Source organism: Schistocerca nitens, chromosome 4, assembly GCF_023898315.1.
Source record: "Schistocerca nitens isolate TAMUIC-IGC-003100 chromosome 4, iqSchNite1.1, whole genome shotgun sequence".
Taxonomy (NCBI): Eukaryota; Metazoa; Arthropoda; class Insecta; order Orthoptera; family Acrididae; genus Schistocerca; species Schistocerca nitens.
This window is the reverse complement of record NC_064617.1, coordinates 711215808-711233142: the sequence shown is the minus strand read 5'-3', so window position 1 is coordinate 711233142 and position 17335 is coordinate 711215808. Positions and strand designations below refer to the sequence as shown.

Genomic DNA, 17335 nt, shown 5'->3' with positions numbered 1-17335 from the left:
TCTCCTCCGTTTTACGTAACTGATATGCGCAAACCAACTCCCCCAGTCCACCTCCTTCAGTACGCTGATGATACCGCTTTCCTCGCCTTCTATCCTGCATTCCAAACATCCCTCCAAATCCGCCTCAGTCATTTTACCTCCTGATTAACCAATGGCTAATTTTCAACATTCGTCCGTAGCACCACATCTCAAATGCTTCGATTTTCTTCTGACCCGGTTTTCCCACAGTCTGTGTTTCACTACCATACAATGCTGTGGTCGAAAAGTACATTCTCAGAAATTTCTTCCTCAAATTAAGGCCTATGTTTGATACCAATAGACTTCTCTTGGCCAGGAATTCCCTTTTTGGCAGTGCTAGTCTGCTTTTGATGTCCTCCTTGCTCCAACCGTCATGGACGATTTTGCTGCTTTGGTAGAAGAATACCTTAACTTCATCTACTTCCTGTCCGCCCCCGGTAGCTGAGTGTTCAGCACGACAGAATGTCAATCCTAACGACCCGGGTTCGACTCCCGGCTGGGTCGGAGATTTTCTCCGCTCAGGGACTGGGTGTTGTGTTGTCCTAATCATCATCATTTCATCCCCATCGACGTCCAAGTCGCCGAAGTGGCGTCAAATCGAAAGACTTGCACCCAGCGAACGGTCCACCCGACGGGAGGCCCTATCACACGATATTTACACTTACTGGAAGGACCAGTATACCGGAATGGTACCACTCTGCTGGTCGTCGTCGGAGCCAAGGTCTTGCTGCATCAGTAGCCTTCCCATCATCCACGTACTGACTCCCGCGGAGTGCATTCCTCATTGGAGCAAACACATGTAAGTTGGAAGGTGTGAGATACGGACTGTAGGGTGCGTGAGGAAGAACAGTCCAGTGTAATTTTGTGATCTCCTCTCGGGAGCGCTGACTCGTGTGAGGCCTTGCGTTGTCATAGAGAAGAAGGATCCTTTATTGTATGATTATATGATAGCGGAACAAACACTGGTTGCAGTTACTTCTGTAAAACATCTGGGAGTATGCGTACGGAACGATTTGAAGTGGTATGATCATATAAAATTAATTTTTGGTAAGGCGGGTGCCAGGTTGAGATTCATTAGGAGAGTCCTTAGAAAATGTAGTCCATCAACAAAGGAGGTGGCTTACAAAACACTCGTTCGACCTATACTTGAGTATTGCTCATCAGTGTGGGATCCGTACCAGGTCGGGTTGAAGAGGAGACAGGGAAGATCCAAAGAAGAGCGGCGCGTTTCGTCACAGGGTTATTTAGTAAGCGTGATAGCGTCACGGAAATGTTAAGCAAACACAAGTGGCAGACTCTGCAAGAGAGGCGCTCTGCATCGCGGTGCAGCTTCCTGTCCAGGGTGCGTTTCTGGATGAGGTATCGAATATATTGCTTCCCCCTACTTATACCTCCCGAGGAGATCACGAGTGTAAAGTTAGAGAGATTCGAGTGCGCACGGAGGCTTTCCGGCAGTCGTTCTTCCCGCGAACCATATCTACATCTACATCTACATCCATACTCCGAAAGCCACCTGACGGTGTGTGGCGGAGGGTACCCTGAGTACCTCTAACGGTTCTCCCTTCTATTCCAGTCTCGTATTGTTCGTGGAAAGAAGGATTGTCGGTATGCTTCTGTGTGAGCTCTAATCTCTCTGATTTTATCCTCATGGTCTCTTCGCGAGATATACGTAGGAGGCAGCAATATACTGCTTGACTCTTCGGTGAAGGTATGTTCTCCAAACTTTAACAAAAGCCCGTACCGAGCTACTGAGCGTCTCTCCTGCAGAGTCTTCCACTGGAGTTTATCATCTCCGTAACGCTTTCGCGATTATTAAATGATCCTGTAACGAAGCGCGCTGCTCTCCGTTGGATCTTCTCTATCTCTTTTATCAATCCTATCTGGTACGGATCCCATACTCTTGAGCAGTATTCAAGCAGTGGGCGAACAAGCGTACTGTAACCTACTTCCTTTGTTTTCGGATTGCATTTCCTTAGGATTCTTCCAATGAATCTCAGTCTGGCATCCGCTTTACCGACGATCAACTTTATATGATCATTCCATTTTAGATCACTCCTACTGCGTACTCCCAGATAATTTATGGAATTAACTGCTTCCAGTTGCTGACCTGCTATTTTGTAGTTAAATGATAAGGGAACTATCTTTCTATGTATTCGCAGCACATTACACTTGTCTACATTGAGACTCAATTGCCACTCCCTGCACCATACGTCTATTCGCTGCAGATCCTCCTGCATTTCAGTACAATTTTCCATTTTTACAACCTCTCGATACACCACAGCATCATCTGCAAAAAGCCTCAGTGAACTTCAGATGTCATCCACAAGGTCATTTATGTATATTGTGAATAGCAACGGTCCTATGACACTCCCCTGCGGCACACCTGAAATCACTCTTACTTCGGAAGACTTCTCTCCATTGAGAATGACATGCTGCGTTCTGTTTTCTAGGAACTCTTCAATCCAATCACACAATTGGTCTGATAGTCCATATGCTCTTACTTTGTTCATTAAACGACTGTGGGGAACTGTATCGAACGCCTTGCGGAAGTCAAGAAACACGGCATCTACCTGTGAACCCGTGTCTATGGCTCTCTGAGTCTCGTGGACGAATAGCGCGAGCTGGGTTTCACACGATCGTCTTTTTAGAAACCCATGCTGATTCCTACAGAGTAGATTTCTAGTCTCGAGAAAAGTCATTATACTCGAACATCCAAAATTCTACAACTGATCGACGTTAGAGATATAGGTCTATAGTTCTGCACATCTGTTCGACGTCCCTTCTTGAAAACGGGGATGACCTGTGCCCTTTTCCAATCCTTTGGAACGCTACGCTCTTCTAGGAACGGGAAAGGGAGGTAATGACAGTAGTACGTAAAGTGCCCTCTGCCACACACCGTTGGGTGGTTTGCGGAGTATAAATGTAGTTGTAGATGTAGATGTAGAAGGAGAATTTCGTTTGCATTTTTGTGGTGATGAACACGCTGAAGTCGTTTCTTCAATTTCCTGAAGGAAGCACGATATACTTCAGAGATAATTGGCTTCAGAGTCCTAGAGGAGCATCGCCACGTCTTTACCGGCTGAGGTTGCGGCTTTGAACTTTTTTTCCGAGGAGACGTCATGCGACCTCACTCCATGGATTGCCGTTTTCTTTACGTTTCGAAGTTAAGAAACCACGCTTCATTCCCCACCAACTCACCATGCTTTAGTTTACCGCCAGGTCTCCGTAGATATTCTGCAAGCGCCCATGAATATCTGTGCGCCTCGAATTATCGAAAGCACGGTCATATCGGGTATAAGGCGAAATTTGTAACTGAACTGAGGATTTCATGGAATACACGTAATGTTCCCTTGGATGGAAAATCATCGACACGTGTAAAAGTAACTTCAGTTGTGCTCCAGAGATGTGTGTAGGGACCAGTACGGTTCATATTGCATATTACTGACCTTGCAGACAATACTATCCTCAGACTTTTCACAGATTGCGCAATTATTTATAACAGTCTCAGCGCGGAAGCGCTGTAACAAATATGCCTGAAAAGGCTGCATGTAGAATCGCGGTTTGTGGGGGTCTTGGTACTCAGCTTCTGAGCTAGGAACACGAGGTAAAAAGTTTTTGTTTTGGCCCGGACCAGCGGCCATTTCTATAGCCGTTCGAACATCTGTTTTACTGTAGCTATATTACAGTATATTAAGCCAGGTTTGAACGACCAGCCGGACCTGGCGCCCATATAAATTGTGCGAATTGATTAAATCCTTTTGCTGAAATTCAGCTAACAGCACCATGTGTATGTGCATTGTTCGCATTTCGAGTGCAAAAACAGTCACCCTCGTTCGGATTTTACATGAGATAACAGTCACCCTTAAATAACTACGGCGGGCCGTTGTGGCCGAGCGGTTCTAGGCTCTTCAGTCTGGAACCGCGCGTCCGCTACGGTCGCAGGTTCGAATCCTGCTTCGGGCATGGATGTGTGTGCTGTCCTCAGGTTAGTTAGGTTTAAGTAGTTCTAAGTTCTAGGGGACTGATGACCTCAGACGTTAAGTCCCATAGTGCTCAAAGCCATTTGAACCATTTGAAATAACTACGGATTGAGGCGAGACTGAGAGTTCATATTTGGTCCTACTGTGTATCGGACTTTGGTCTAAGATAAGTCATAACCGTTTGAAAAAATCTTGCTTAACTTGTATTTTACGTGCAAAAAAAGCAATTTTTCTGAGAGGGTTTGAAGCGCGCTAGTTCTGTACTTTAAACTTGTACGAATCGGTTCAAATTTTGCCCGAAGGTAGATAAATGGGTAAAGTAACAACGAATTTTTTTATCGTTTAATCTTTATCCGTTGTCGACACATTACTGTTTAAATTCGAGTTATATGCACCATGTAGAATTCGTTCTTGTCTGAATTCAGTTGACGAAAGCGTTTAAAGCTAACCAAATAAATAAAATACGGATTTTTACGGTAAAATTGAAAACTCGCATTCAAAAATCTAGCTTCATTCTGATTTTAAGTGCAAAAAACACGTTTTTGTGATTTTCTTATATACCACAATTCCATGTTTCAAACTTGTGCGAATCGGTTTAAATTCTGTAAGAAGTTAAATAAGTACGTTTAATGAATGGTCTTCCTGTTGTTTTGTAAAAACCTTATCCCTTGCTAGGATGTAAGTAACATGATTCGAAAGACACTCGTCACCCGAGTCAGCAAAAATCTATCTCGGTTGCCAAGCTAATGTGGGCTAATGTCAAAATTGTGATAGAGTAATGTTGGGAATGACATTGTAATTCTGTCAGAGACAGCAAAGGACTTGGAGGAGCAGTTGAACGGAATGGACAGTGTCTTGAAAGGAGGATATAAGATGAACATCAACAAAAGCAAAACGAGGATAATGGAATGTAGTCAAATTAAATCGGGTGATGCTGAGGGAATTAGATTAGGAAATGAGACACTTAAAGTAGTAAAGGAGTTTTGCTATTTAGGGAGTAAAATAACTGATGATGGTCGAAGTAGAGAGGATATAAAATGTAGACTGGCAATGGCAAGGAAATCGTTTCTGAAGAAGAGAAATTTGTTAACATCAAATATAGATTTAAGTGTCAGGAAGTCGTTTCTGAAAGTATTTGTATGGAGTGTAGCCATGTATGGAAGTGAAACATGGACGATAACCAGTTTGGACAAGAAGAGAATAGAAGCTTTCGAAATGTGGTGCTACAGAAGAATGCTGAAGATAAGGTGGGTAGATCACGTAACTAATGAGGAGGTGTTGAATAGGATTGGGAAGAAGAGAAGTTTGTGGCACAACTTGACTAGAAGAAGGGATCGGTTGGTAGGACATGTTTTGAGGCATCAAGGGATCACAAATTTAGCATTGGAGGGCAGCGTAGAGGGTAAAAATCGTAGAGGGAGACCAAGAGATCAATACACTAAGCAGATTCAGAAGGATGTAGGTTGCAGTAGGTACTGGGAGATGAAGAAGCTTGCACAGGATAGAGTAGCATGGAGAGCTGCATCAAACCAGTCTCAGGACTGAAGACCACAACAACAACAATGTTGGGAACCAGGATGAAAAATGTTCTTATCATAGCACAAAAAAGGCGAATACGTCCGAGGCAGGGTTAGGGGTGTAAAAGAAGGAATTACCTTTTCGTCTCACACTGAAGAGCCGCCGAAACTGGTACAACTGCCTAATATCGTGTAGGGCCCGCGCGAACACGCAGAAGTGCCGGAACACGACGTGGCATGGACTCGACTAATGTCTGAAGTAGTGCTGGAGGGAACTGACACCATGGATCCTGCAGAGCTGTCCGTAAATCCATAAGAGTACGAGGGGGTGCAAAATATCCTCTGAACAGCACGTTGCAATGCGCCCCACATATACTAACTAATGTTCATGTATCGCGAGTTTGGTGGGCAACGGAAGTGATTAGACTCAAAAGAGTGTTCCTGGAGCCACTCTGTAGCAATTCTGGACGTGTGGGGTGTCTCATTGTCCTGCTGGAATTGTCGGAATGCACAATGGACACGAATGGATACAGGTGATCAGACAGGACGCGTATGTACGTGTCACCTGTCAGAGTCGTATCTAGACGTATCCGGGGTTCCATATCACTCCAACTGCACACGCGCCACACCATTACAGAGCCTCAACCAGCTTGAACAGTCCCCTGCTGACATGCAGCGCCAAGGATTCATGAGGTTGTCTCCATACCCGTACACGTCCATCCGCTCGATGCAGTTTGAAACGAGACTCATCCGACCAGGCAAAATATTTCCAATCATCAACAGTCCATTGTCGGTGTTGATGGGCCCAGGCGAGGCGTAAAGCTTTGCGTCGTGCAGTCAGCGATCAGGTCTACCCGCCGGGAGGCCCTCGCCACACGACATTTCATTTCATCAAGGGCACACGAGTGGGCCTTCGGCTCCGAAAACCCATATAGATGATGATTCGTTGAATGATTCATACGTTGACACTTGCTGATGGCCCAGCATTGAAATCTGCAGCAATTTGTGGAAGGGTTGCACTTTTGTCACTTTGAATGATTCTCTTCAGTCGCCTTGGCCGCGTTCTTGCAGCGATGTCGGCTTACTGATATTCACGGTACACTCGTAAAATGGTCGTACGGGATAATCCCCACTTCATCGCTACCTCGGAGATGCTGTCTCCCATCGCTTGTGCGCCGACTATAACACCACGTTCAAACTCACTTAAATCTTGGTAACCTGCAATTGTACCAGCAGTAACCGATCTAACAACTGCGTCAGACACTTGTTGTCGTGTATCGGCGTTGCCGACCGCAGCGCCGTATTCTGCCTGTTTACATATCTCTGTATCTGAATATGCATGCCTATACCAGATTCTTCGTTGCTTCTGTGCAGTATTAGTACCCATGTCACGTAATATAACACATCGTGTCAAATGAAGTAAAATGATAAATGATGTCGCCGGCCGGAGTGGCCGAGCGGTTCTAGGCGCTACAGTCTGGAACCGAGCGATAGCTACGGTCGCAGGTCCGAATCGTGCCTCGGGCATGGATGTATATGATGTCCTTAGGTTAGCTAGGTTTAATTAGTTCTAAGTTACAGGGGACTGATGACCTCAGAAGTTAAGTCCCATAGTGCTCAGAGCCATTTGATACATGATGTCATGTCGTATAACATGACACATGCCGTCATGTCATCCGACATGGCATTTATCATTTCGTGCACCCATTTCTATTCTGGAATTTTCCTGTTATAGATGCACACCCACTTTGGGATACTTCCTATTGTAGATGCAACCCACTCACCAGAAGGACATAATCTTGCGTTTACAGAGGGAGAAATGGTCCCCTCGGGGAAAAAATCAACCCCCCCCCCCACACCCCAATCCAGAAATCAAAAAAATGTCAAAATGTTGTAACGACCCTCCAGGAACAAATCCATATATGCTCTTCAGCCATATGATCTTATATACTGTTTATTACGGCTGGCGAATCTTCTTGATTTTGGGCATAGAATCAGCGGCTTTACCCTACAAATTACAAGATGCAGGTGGGTGAACACCTTGCAGCTAATAGGGCTCACTGTAGGTTTAACTCGTATAAAAGCTCAAATATGTCAAAATGTTTTGATTTAAATGTCTTTGAAGCATTCAGATACGTCGAAAAGCTAGTTCCCTTCTTTTACATCTCTAACTCTGTCCAGCACATATACGCCTTTTTTGTGTTAAGACAGCATTTCTCTTTCTTTTTAAATACTGTAAATACTGTCCAATAAGAGCTGCACAAAAGTTCACATAGATCTTGATAACATTTCAAAGTGGTGTAAAGATTGGCAGTTTGCTTTAAATGTTCAGAAATGTAAAACTGCGCTCTTCAAAAACAGAATAAAAATGTGGTGTCATATGATTAAAATATCTGTACGTCATCACTGGTTTCGCTAATCTGAGTGTAACACTTTATTGGGGTATGAAATGGAATGATCCCATAGGCCATGTCGTAGGTGGAGCAGGTAGCAGAGTTCGGTTCATTTCTAGGATACTATGAAAAAGCAATTCGGATAAAAACGAGACTGCTTAAAAACAAACGTAGAATATTGCTGAAGTGTGTCGGACCCATGCCAAATGGAAGTAACAGGCGATATTGAGCGCATGCGAAAAAGAGCAGCAACGAAGGTCACAGGTTTGTTTTACCGATGGGAGAGCGCCGCGGAAATGTTGAAAAAAAAAGAAAAAAGAAAAAACGAACTGGCAGCCACTTTAAGATAGGCGTAAGCTGTCCTGAGAAAGCCTGCTTACAAAGTTTCAAGAACGAGCTTTAAGTGAGCAATCTTAGAATATACGACAACTCTCTACGTGTCGCTATAGTAGGGACCGCGAAGAGGACATTGGAGTAATTAGAACTCGCATAGAGGCATTTAAGCAACCACTCTTACCACGCTCCATACATGTAAAAATGTTAAGTGTGGTATGACATTGTTGGCTATGGTATCCAACGGGTTGTCCTTCCTCCGAACATGTTCACCCTTCCCTTGCGGATATATAAGAGCTGCGTCGCGTGTGTATTTGTAGAGTGCGAGAGGATGTAATGGATGCGTGTATTGTGTTGTGGTATGTTTGTGTTGTATGAAAATGGTGAGAGAAGAGAGAGGGTAAACCCGCCGCCGGTACATAGCCTTTTCCTCTTGAAAAGTACAAAGGGGACCACCAAGCTTAATGTCCCCCATCTGACCGACGGATCACCATCAACAGTCTCGTATATCCTCACTTCATGAGATGGCAAGGAGTTGTCTGGTATTTAATCCAGGGCGCTGGCCCAAAGTCTTTAAGCCACTTCCTCTCCCTCCTTGCCGGCCACATAATGGCAGCGAAAATTTTATTCACCACCAGGATTTGAACTAGTTTACCTCCGTGTCGTCGTGCGGTAGCGTTCTCGCTTCCCACGCCCGGGTTCCCGGGTTCGATTCCCGGCGGGGTCAGGGATTTTCTCTGCCTCGTGATGGCTGGGTGTTGTGTGCTGTCCTTAGGTTAGTTAGGTTTAAGTAGTTCTAAGTTCTAGGGGACTGATGACCATAGATGTTAAGTCCCATAGTGCTCAGAGCCATTTGAGCCTCCGTGTCGAGCGGTAGCTACCTCGACTACGGAGAGGGACCTCTGTACATGAATGGAACAGGAAGAATCCATAACAAGTGAAACGCTGGGAGGTACCCTATGCTATGCTTTTCACAATCGTTTGCATAGACTTAGATGTATATGCCTCCCATTACCTTCATCCGTGCCCGTGGATGATGCATCCGGCATTAGAGTTATACTTGAGATTATCAAGTATACTGTTGTGATAGTCATGTTATGGGTGAATATGTGATAAATCAAAGAAGAAAGCGTACCTTGGTGGTATCGCATATGGCTGACTCTCAAATAACACCTTCGGGGCACAGAGAATATAACGCCCCTTTCGAGGGGTGGCATTACTGTCCACAGTGTCTATAGGGCCTCTCTTCACATTGATGTACTACCTCTGAGCCATTATCAATCCCGTGAACGGCAGGTATATCGCGTTGCATACTCCGGATCATAGTCAGGACAACGAAGAGTGTGCACCGAAAAAATATCCCTTTAATACAAAGAGAGTGAAATAAATTTCTCTTGAGCTTGTCAAATGGCTCTGAGCACTATGCGACTTGACTTCTGAGGTCATCAGTCGCCTAGAACTTAGAACTAATTAAACCTAAGAACATCACACACATCCATGCCCGAGGCAGGATTCGAACCTGCGACCGTAGCGGTCGCTCGGCTCCAGACTGCAGCGCCTAGAACCGCTAGGCCACTTCGGCCGGCTTGAGCTTGTCTTTCGCCGTTTGAAAAGTCAGTATTTCTTCTACATACAGGATGTCCAGAAAAGGACTCCCCGATTTCAAAATTAAATATCTCGAAAACAAAGATCGATAGAGGAATGCAGTAAACGGTATGTTTTTTACTGTGAAAGCTGTAAGAAGTTTATACAGCAGTTTGAAATAATAGTTACAAAAGCTGCTAACAGATGGCGCTGTACGCTGTACAGCTCATATCAGCATACATAAGTGAAATAATCGTATGAAAACAATCTTTGCAAACAACCACATCACAATGTTTTCAAAATGTTCACCATTGGCACTACAGAGGTGGCGCAAACGAAGAATGAAATTCGCCATCACATTTCGTAGTGTCTCAACCGAAATGGATTCACATGCCACAGAGATCGCCGATTCAAGCTCGTCCAGCGTGGCGGGATGCTTCGGGTAGACCATGTCTTTCACTGTGCCCCACACAAAAAAGTCACAGGGAGTCAAATCCGGCGAATATGGAGGCCAATCCATGCCTGCACCAGTACATTTGGGATATTCCAAAGTAATGACTCGATTCCCGAAGTATTCCTCAAGAAACCGAAACACTTGTTCGGTCCGATGTGGTCGGGCTCCATCTTGCATAAACCATTCAGTACCTGGTCGATCCTCTAACGCTTGCTGTGTGGCGACAAATTGTTCCAAAATTGCAACGTAACGTGCACCAGTGACCGTTTCTCGGGTGAAAAAAGGGCCAATAATGCCTCTGCTGCATACTGCAGCCCACACAGTAACTTTAGGAGAATACAGGGGTTTCGCTTCACACCAATATGGCTTTTCGGAACCCCAAAATCGCCAGTTCTGCTTATTCACGTATCCATTCAGGTGGAAGTGTGCTTAATCTGTAAACCAATGCAGCCAGCATCAAATCCTTCACTATCAATCATTGTGAGCATCTGATTAGCAAAGGTAACCCTTTGTTGCACAGCTCGTACAGGTATAGCCTGGTGCGTGTGAATTTTGAATGGAAACATGTGTAGGCTCTTTCTCAGTATTTTCTGCGCGCTGGAACGTTTCAAACCAGTCTCAGATGCAGTTCTACGGAAGGATGACATTGGATTTCGCTGAATAATTCCAGAAACTGTGGCGATATTTTCAGGCGTAACTGCGGTTTGCTTGCGGCTAACATGCCCCACTAGATCATCAGTTACGCTGCCTGTTCGTTGAAATTTTGCGAAGAGCGTACGAATGGTTTTCGCATCGGGTCCTTTTGGAACATCAAATCGTGTTTGAAAACTTCGCCTTGTTGCCGTAGGACTCTCTTCTAACCTGTGGTACTCTAGCACCAGAAAAACACATTGTTCAATGGAGTACATGGTTTTAATCTCTTCCTTCGGTACGCTAAGCTCCTTTCACGTTTCAGTAGTGGAACTGATCGCTCTGGGCTTCGGATCACGATTTATACTAGGCAATACGTATGGCGATTACAGCGCCATCTGTTAGCAGCTTTTGTAATTATTATTTCAAACTGCTGTATAAACTTCTTACAGCTTTCACAATAAACATACCGTTTACTGCATTCCTCTATTGATCTTTGTTTTCGAGATATTTAATTTTGAAATCAGGGAGTCCTTTTCTGGACACCCTGTATGAGGGTTATTCTGAAAGGGCCCAAATCGCTGTAGCTAATCGAATGTCACGCCAACACTGGACTGCGCTTGTGCACCGAACCCATGCATGCCTTGCTTGTCAAACGATGCCATTTGCGTTGGTATTGTCTAAGTGTGCTGTTTACTGTGTCCGTTCAAAATGTTTAAAACAATTGACGGGTCCACCGACTGTGAAATGCTTGTGAAAGATTTGGTTTTTGGGAACAAGGAACGTTGCAGCGATGAAAATTCGTTGATAGATAAGTGCGTAAGTGGATGAGAGCTTTCAAAGACGGATGGGAGAATGTCAATGATGAACCGCGATCATGGCGACCGTCAGTGATCTCAGAAGATTTGATCAAAGCCGCTGGATGAAAAAACTCATGAAGACCGGCGAATCTCAACTCTAAAACTGGAATTTCCGAATGTGGGCAAAACAGCTTTGCATAATATCTGCAATTTTGCAGATTCGCGCACGTTGGGTTGCAGGCTGCTTACTGAGTAGGACAAAATGGAAAGCTCGGTTTGTACTCTTGATTTTTTGGACTAATGTCTTAAGGAAGGTGATCAGTTTTTAGAGAACGGTGTCACAGGGAACGTGCCGTGGGTTGCTCACATGACTCCCAGAGTCTAAATATCAGTCAACGGAAAGGCGTCACACGACATCACCAGTCAATGTCAAGGTCAGGCAGACAGTCTCAGCATGCCAGGTTGTGGCAACCGTGTTTTGGATAGACATGGAGATTTGACAGTTTTATATAGGCAAGCTTCGACGTGCAATACAGATTAAGCCAAGTGGCTTGCTGACGTCTATAGTTTTTTGGCTGCATGACAACGCCAGACCCCATTCTGCCATTCAAAATCTGATCAGATCTTTTGAATGGGAACAGACTGTCCACCCACCGTACAGTCCAGACTTAGCGCCGAGTGATTTTCACTTGTTCCGTTACCTGAAGACGTTTCTCGGCAGCAAGCGCTTCGCATCAGATGACGAGGTGAAAGAAGCAAAAAAATGTTCAAATGTGTGTGAGTTCTTAAGGGACCAAACTGCAGAGGTCATCGGTCCCTAGACTTACACAGTACTTAAACTAACTTAAACTAACCTGTGCTAAGAACAACACACACACACACACCCATGCCCGAGGGAGGACTCGAACCTCCGGCGGGAGGGGCCGCGTGGAGGAAGCAGTTAAAGACTGGTTACCCTTACAAGAGGCAGATGTCTATGACTCATGGATGCAAATGCTTGTAAGACGTTATGACAAATATTTCAACAAATACGGAAACTATGTAGCAAAATATAGGAACGTGTAAGGAATTAAATAAAACCGTTCTTTTCTTCTTTTTTTTTTAAAAAAAAAAGACCTGTGATGGTTTATGTTTCACGAGAAACCGGACGTTACTTTCCGAGTAACCCTCGTAGGGTGATTCAGCTGTCGCCTTATGTCGCTTTATGCAACCCACAATGTTGTAGCTGGCCTTCATAAGCCACACGAAGATTTTCGTATTCTCTCGCTCGCTAATAAGTCGTAGTCTAAACGTCGTATAGTCTCTAGTCTCTTTACATAGCCGTATTAATTACAGAGATATCAGTATCACATTTTCAAGTGGAACTTTCATAATTTCTTCTGCTAGTTTCGTTGTTCGGAAAGAGACGAATTCAACAGCGCTTCACTCTTTAAACCGGCAGGAGTGGCCGAGCGGTTCTAGGCGCTACAGTCTGGAACCGCGCGACCGCTACGGTCGCAGGTTCGAATCCTGCCTCGGGCATGGATGTGTGTGATGTCCTTAGGTTAGTTAGGTTTAAGTAGTTCTAAGTTCTAGGGGACTAATGACCACAGCAGTTAAGTCCCCTAGTGCTCAGAGCCATTTGAACCATTTTCACTCTTTAAAAACCGATTGCTAGTTTCAGAGTAAGTACACCATTTAAGACATGGGATTTAATTATTTTTAAGATGAAACAGATTGCTATCTTATGCAGAAGTTCGTCGTTTGATACGTACCTAAATCAGGAAATACGTCACGACGTATAAGGAGGAAGCAGAGTGCCCCTTCGCCATGATACCGGCATAAAAGGTACACAGATAAAATGGAGCTGTCTGTATCGTTCACGTGTGTAGATTGCTGATTAATTTGAAAAAAAAAACTAGAGGAACTAAATATGCTTCTTCTTTATGGAGAACGCAGACGGAACGCCAAGGGTACAGTTGAGTTGTACGCAAAAAGACATCCCGACAGATGGTGTCAATTCAGCGAATGTTCTGGAAATTGTTATTGGAAGAGCACTGGAACACAATGTTGAGGCTAAGGAGAAAGCCTGTAACTAGCGCAGTGAAGAAATTAGTCGTTACGGCAGTTATTGCTCATAATCCATATGTTAGCTCCAGAGAAACGGCGAGGGATTCTAGACAAAATCAGACGATCGTTGTTGCATTTTGCAGTCAGACAGCTTCTACCCGCGCCACGGGTCAGTTCACCAGAGGCTTAACCATCGTAACTACAGAAGATGCACGGAATTCTGTCGCTCGGTTCTGATGCCACATCAGGACAATAGGTTCTTTCTGTTTACCGATGAAAATCATGGAAAGCTAAATATAAGAAAAATGCGTTATTTGGACGCTAAGAATCCATATTAGCTGAGGAGTTTGAACACCACAGCCAGTGGATTCTGAATGTCTGGTATAGGGTTATCGGAGACTATGCAACTGGTCATTACTTCTTTGAAGAAACTTTAATGGGCACAATTTTTTACAAGTGTTACCGGCTCTCCTAGAGGAAGTACTACTTGAAATACTTGATGTACGTGGTTGTGGTACCAGTTCGATTAGTGAAGGGTGTCCGGCTCACTACTCGCTTGTGGCTGGCAAAGCGCTCACCCAGCCCTTTCTTGGACTCTGATTAGGACATAAAGACATAATAAGTTGGCCTACACGTTCGCCTCACTTGACGCCAGCCGACTTTTATTCTGGGATAAACTCAAAGATGAAGTCTCTTCACAAGTTCTGACGATCCAAGAAGATTTAAAACATCGCCTCGTTACAACATGTGCAATGACATGGAAAGAATCTCTTCGATCTGTCCAGAAGTCCTTGCACCAGAGGAGGGACAAATCGCGTATAGCGACCGTCATGACCTACTTGAGTACGCTATCTACTTCCCAGGTTTTTGAATAACAGGACTGCTGAGAGGCCAACGAACTACCGGAAAGGCAGAGAGTCTCAGAATATTGTAGTTGTTACAGCTATGCTGTCACTCAGGAAGCAACAGCGAGCTACCAGGCAGAACGGCGATAGTGCAGCGGCGATCGAGGAACGCCAAACTGCCCCCGCGGATGTCTGAAGGTATTTGATTACTAGCTGACAAACCCAGCGTTGCTCGGGGATTCGTTCTGCCAGTTTTCTATTAGGAACGAAAACAAAAAGTGAACAGTGTTTGTAGTGAAGCATCGAAAAAAATTATTTGCAATGTATTCGTGAAGACACCTTTCAAATTATGAAACGGTCATACAAGTAATATACGTTAGGTATAAACGCATAAGTACAATAACCATATTATAAGGAACACGATCCCGGACAGTTCCTGTACATTGCGTGCAGCTGCCTCGCATGTCTACAACGCGCTTTTATAAACGTCTCTGTGGTAACGCCCCTTCGTAGCTCTATAGATGGCTATCGTTTTCGCATAGAGCCGTTCACGCTTCGCAGTTGAAACCTGTGTAAAACCATGCCAGATCTCAGGGATTTCCTTAAATTAACTCGACTGTAGTAGTGTCTTAGTAGTGTGCGTATGTATACATGTATGCATATGTGTATGTGTATCCCACAGAATAAATTAAAACGTCATGCCTGGTGCAGCAGTTTTACTGCACGAACAGCGAAAATGTAGTAAGAAATATTTCTTTCCTTTCATCATTTTGTAGAGGATGTCAAAGAGAAAAAGTCTCGTAAAGGTTTGAAATTATGTGTGAAGTTTGTTGCAAGCCACTAAGTTCTCTCATTACCTCATATGGCATGAATAGTCAGTGGTATATGTGAATACCGTCTGCAAATTTTTTTTCCGAATAGAAGTAGTAAATTAAAACGTCATAACTGATACAACAGTTTTGCTGCATAACCAGCGAGAATGTAGTAAGCGATAATTTTGTTTTTCCTTTCATCATCACATTTCCGCCTGCTTAGCTGGGTGATAACGTGCTCGCCTCGCATGGAAACGGGCCCGGGTTCGATTCCCGGCCGGGTTGGAGATTTTCTCCGCTCGGGAACTGGGTATTGCGTTGTCTCCATCATCATTTCATCCTCATCACCGTCGCCCAAGTCCCCCAATGTGGAGTCGACTCAAATAAGACTTGCACTTGGCGGTCGACCTTCCCCGGATGGGGCTGTAACCTCCCCCTCACTTATCGACCTTAATCACAGTGAAAAATTAAACCGCGTGTACCTAATGGAAATTTGGGAAAAGCAATCGTCACCGAAGTTAATCTGTCGGTAAAGAGGGAGGAAAGGGTTACATCTAAATGTAAGGAAAAATGCAAATGAAATTGGTGGAAATGAATTTTGAGAAAAGGGTAAATTTAATAAAGAAAGTAAACGTACGGTCGTTACGTTAACAATTAATTGGCGTTAATTAGATATTTGAGATTTGGGGAAAATTACGGTCGCCAGTCCTATGGACAACTACTATAATAACTGAAAATGAAAGATTAATGCACATATAATTACGAGTAGCCCTAAAAGCGTGGCATTGAAGGTTGACACGTGTTGTGTGAAAACTGAATGTTTGCAGAAGTAATAAATTTCGCTACACTCTGACTAAATTAAGCAAAATAATTAATAAAACCGGAAAATTGAAAGTTAATTTAGTGATTGAGTTTAATAGAGAACTTTGTTTCTGAAGAACAACGAAATTCAATAAAATAAGGTTAGTCTTGGACTACCTCAACAATCATTTCAAAAGCTACTTGAATCTACGCAATTTAGAAATAATTTTGAACTTAAATTAAATGATTCTGAACAATTAACAATAGTAAAATTTAGTACGTACCAAGCTGAGCTGCAGTCACAGGTAAGCTAAAATATGGTAACAAAACTCGCACTCTTAATTTGTGCTTGTGTAATCTAAATATTGTAGCCAGCTATGAATACCCTAACTGAACTTTGAAACTAAAGCGGTGAAATGGAATGTATTTTCACTAAAATAATGGAATAGTTTGAAAAGCTGAGGTCTGCCATAGAGTTCTAAAACTTTACGTGCTTTCAGTCTTCCTTGTTGGTTGATTGAAGGTTTGAAGTCGTCGATGGAGGAGGTGGCGACAATCACTCATTGTCGGCCGTAGCTGTTGCAGAAGCTGGATGTTGGCGCGCCTTCTTCTCGACATGGTCGCCAGGCGAAACGGGCTCTTGATGTGCGCCAGCTAATGCTTCCCGTCCGCGACACCGTGTCAGAAACTAGCATAGCAAGTCGAGCGCAATTACATGCTGCCAAACCCCGAAAGCGCGGTAACTCGCGGGAGTGTCACACAACACACCTCGTCCATCGCCCTACTTCAGCCAGACTCCGCTCTGACCGTGCTCCACGCGGCAGAGTTAACACTACCAAAGATCCTAAACACTTTGGTTCTCCACACGACCTATCGATGTAATCGCTCGATAGCATAGTTTTCCCTAGGCAAGACACAGCGTAAAAATACAAATAATATTTACAAAGCAAATCAATTATATATCGATACACACACACACACACACATATATATATATATATATATATATATATATATATATATATATATATATATATATATATACATGCTACAGTCGCAGGTTCGAATCCTGCCTCGGGCATGGATGTGTGTGATGTCCTTAGGTTAGTTAGGTTTAAG

General features: G+C 44.0%; 1 protein-coding gene across 1 annotated transcript in view; it reads left to right on the top strand.

The window, feature by feature from the left end:
• Positions 1-17335, top strand: part of LOC126252530 (uncharacterized) — a 78960-nt gene that overhangs the window by 1141 nt on the left and 60484 nt on the right. The gene's annotated exons all lie outside the window — the stretch shown is intronic.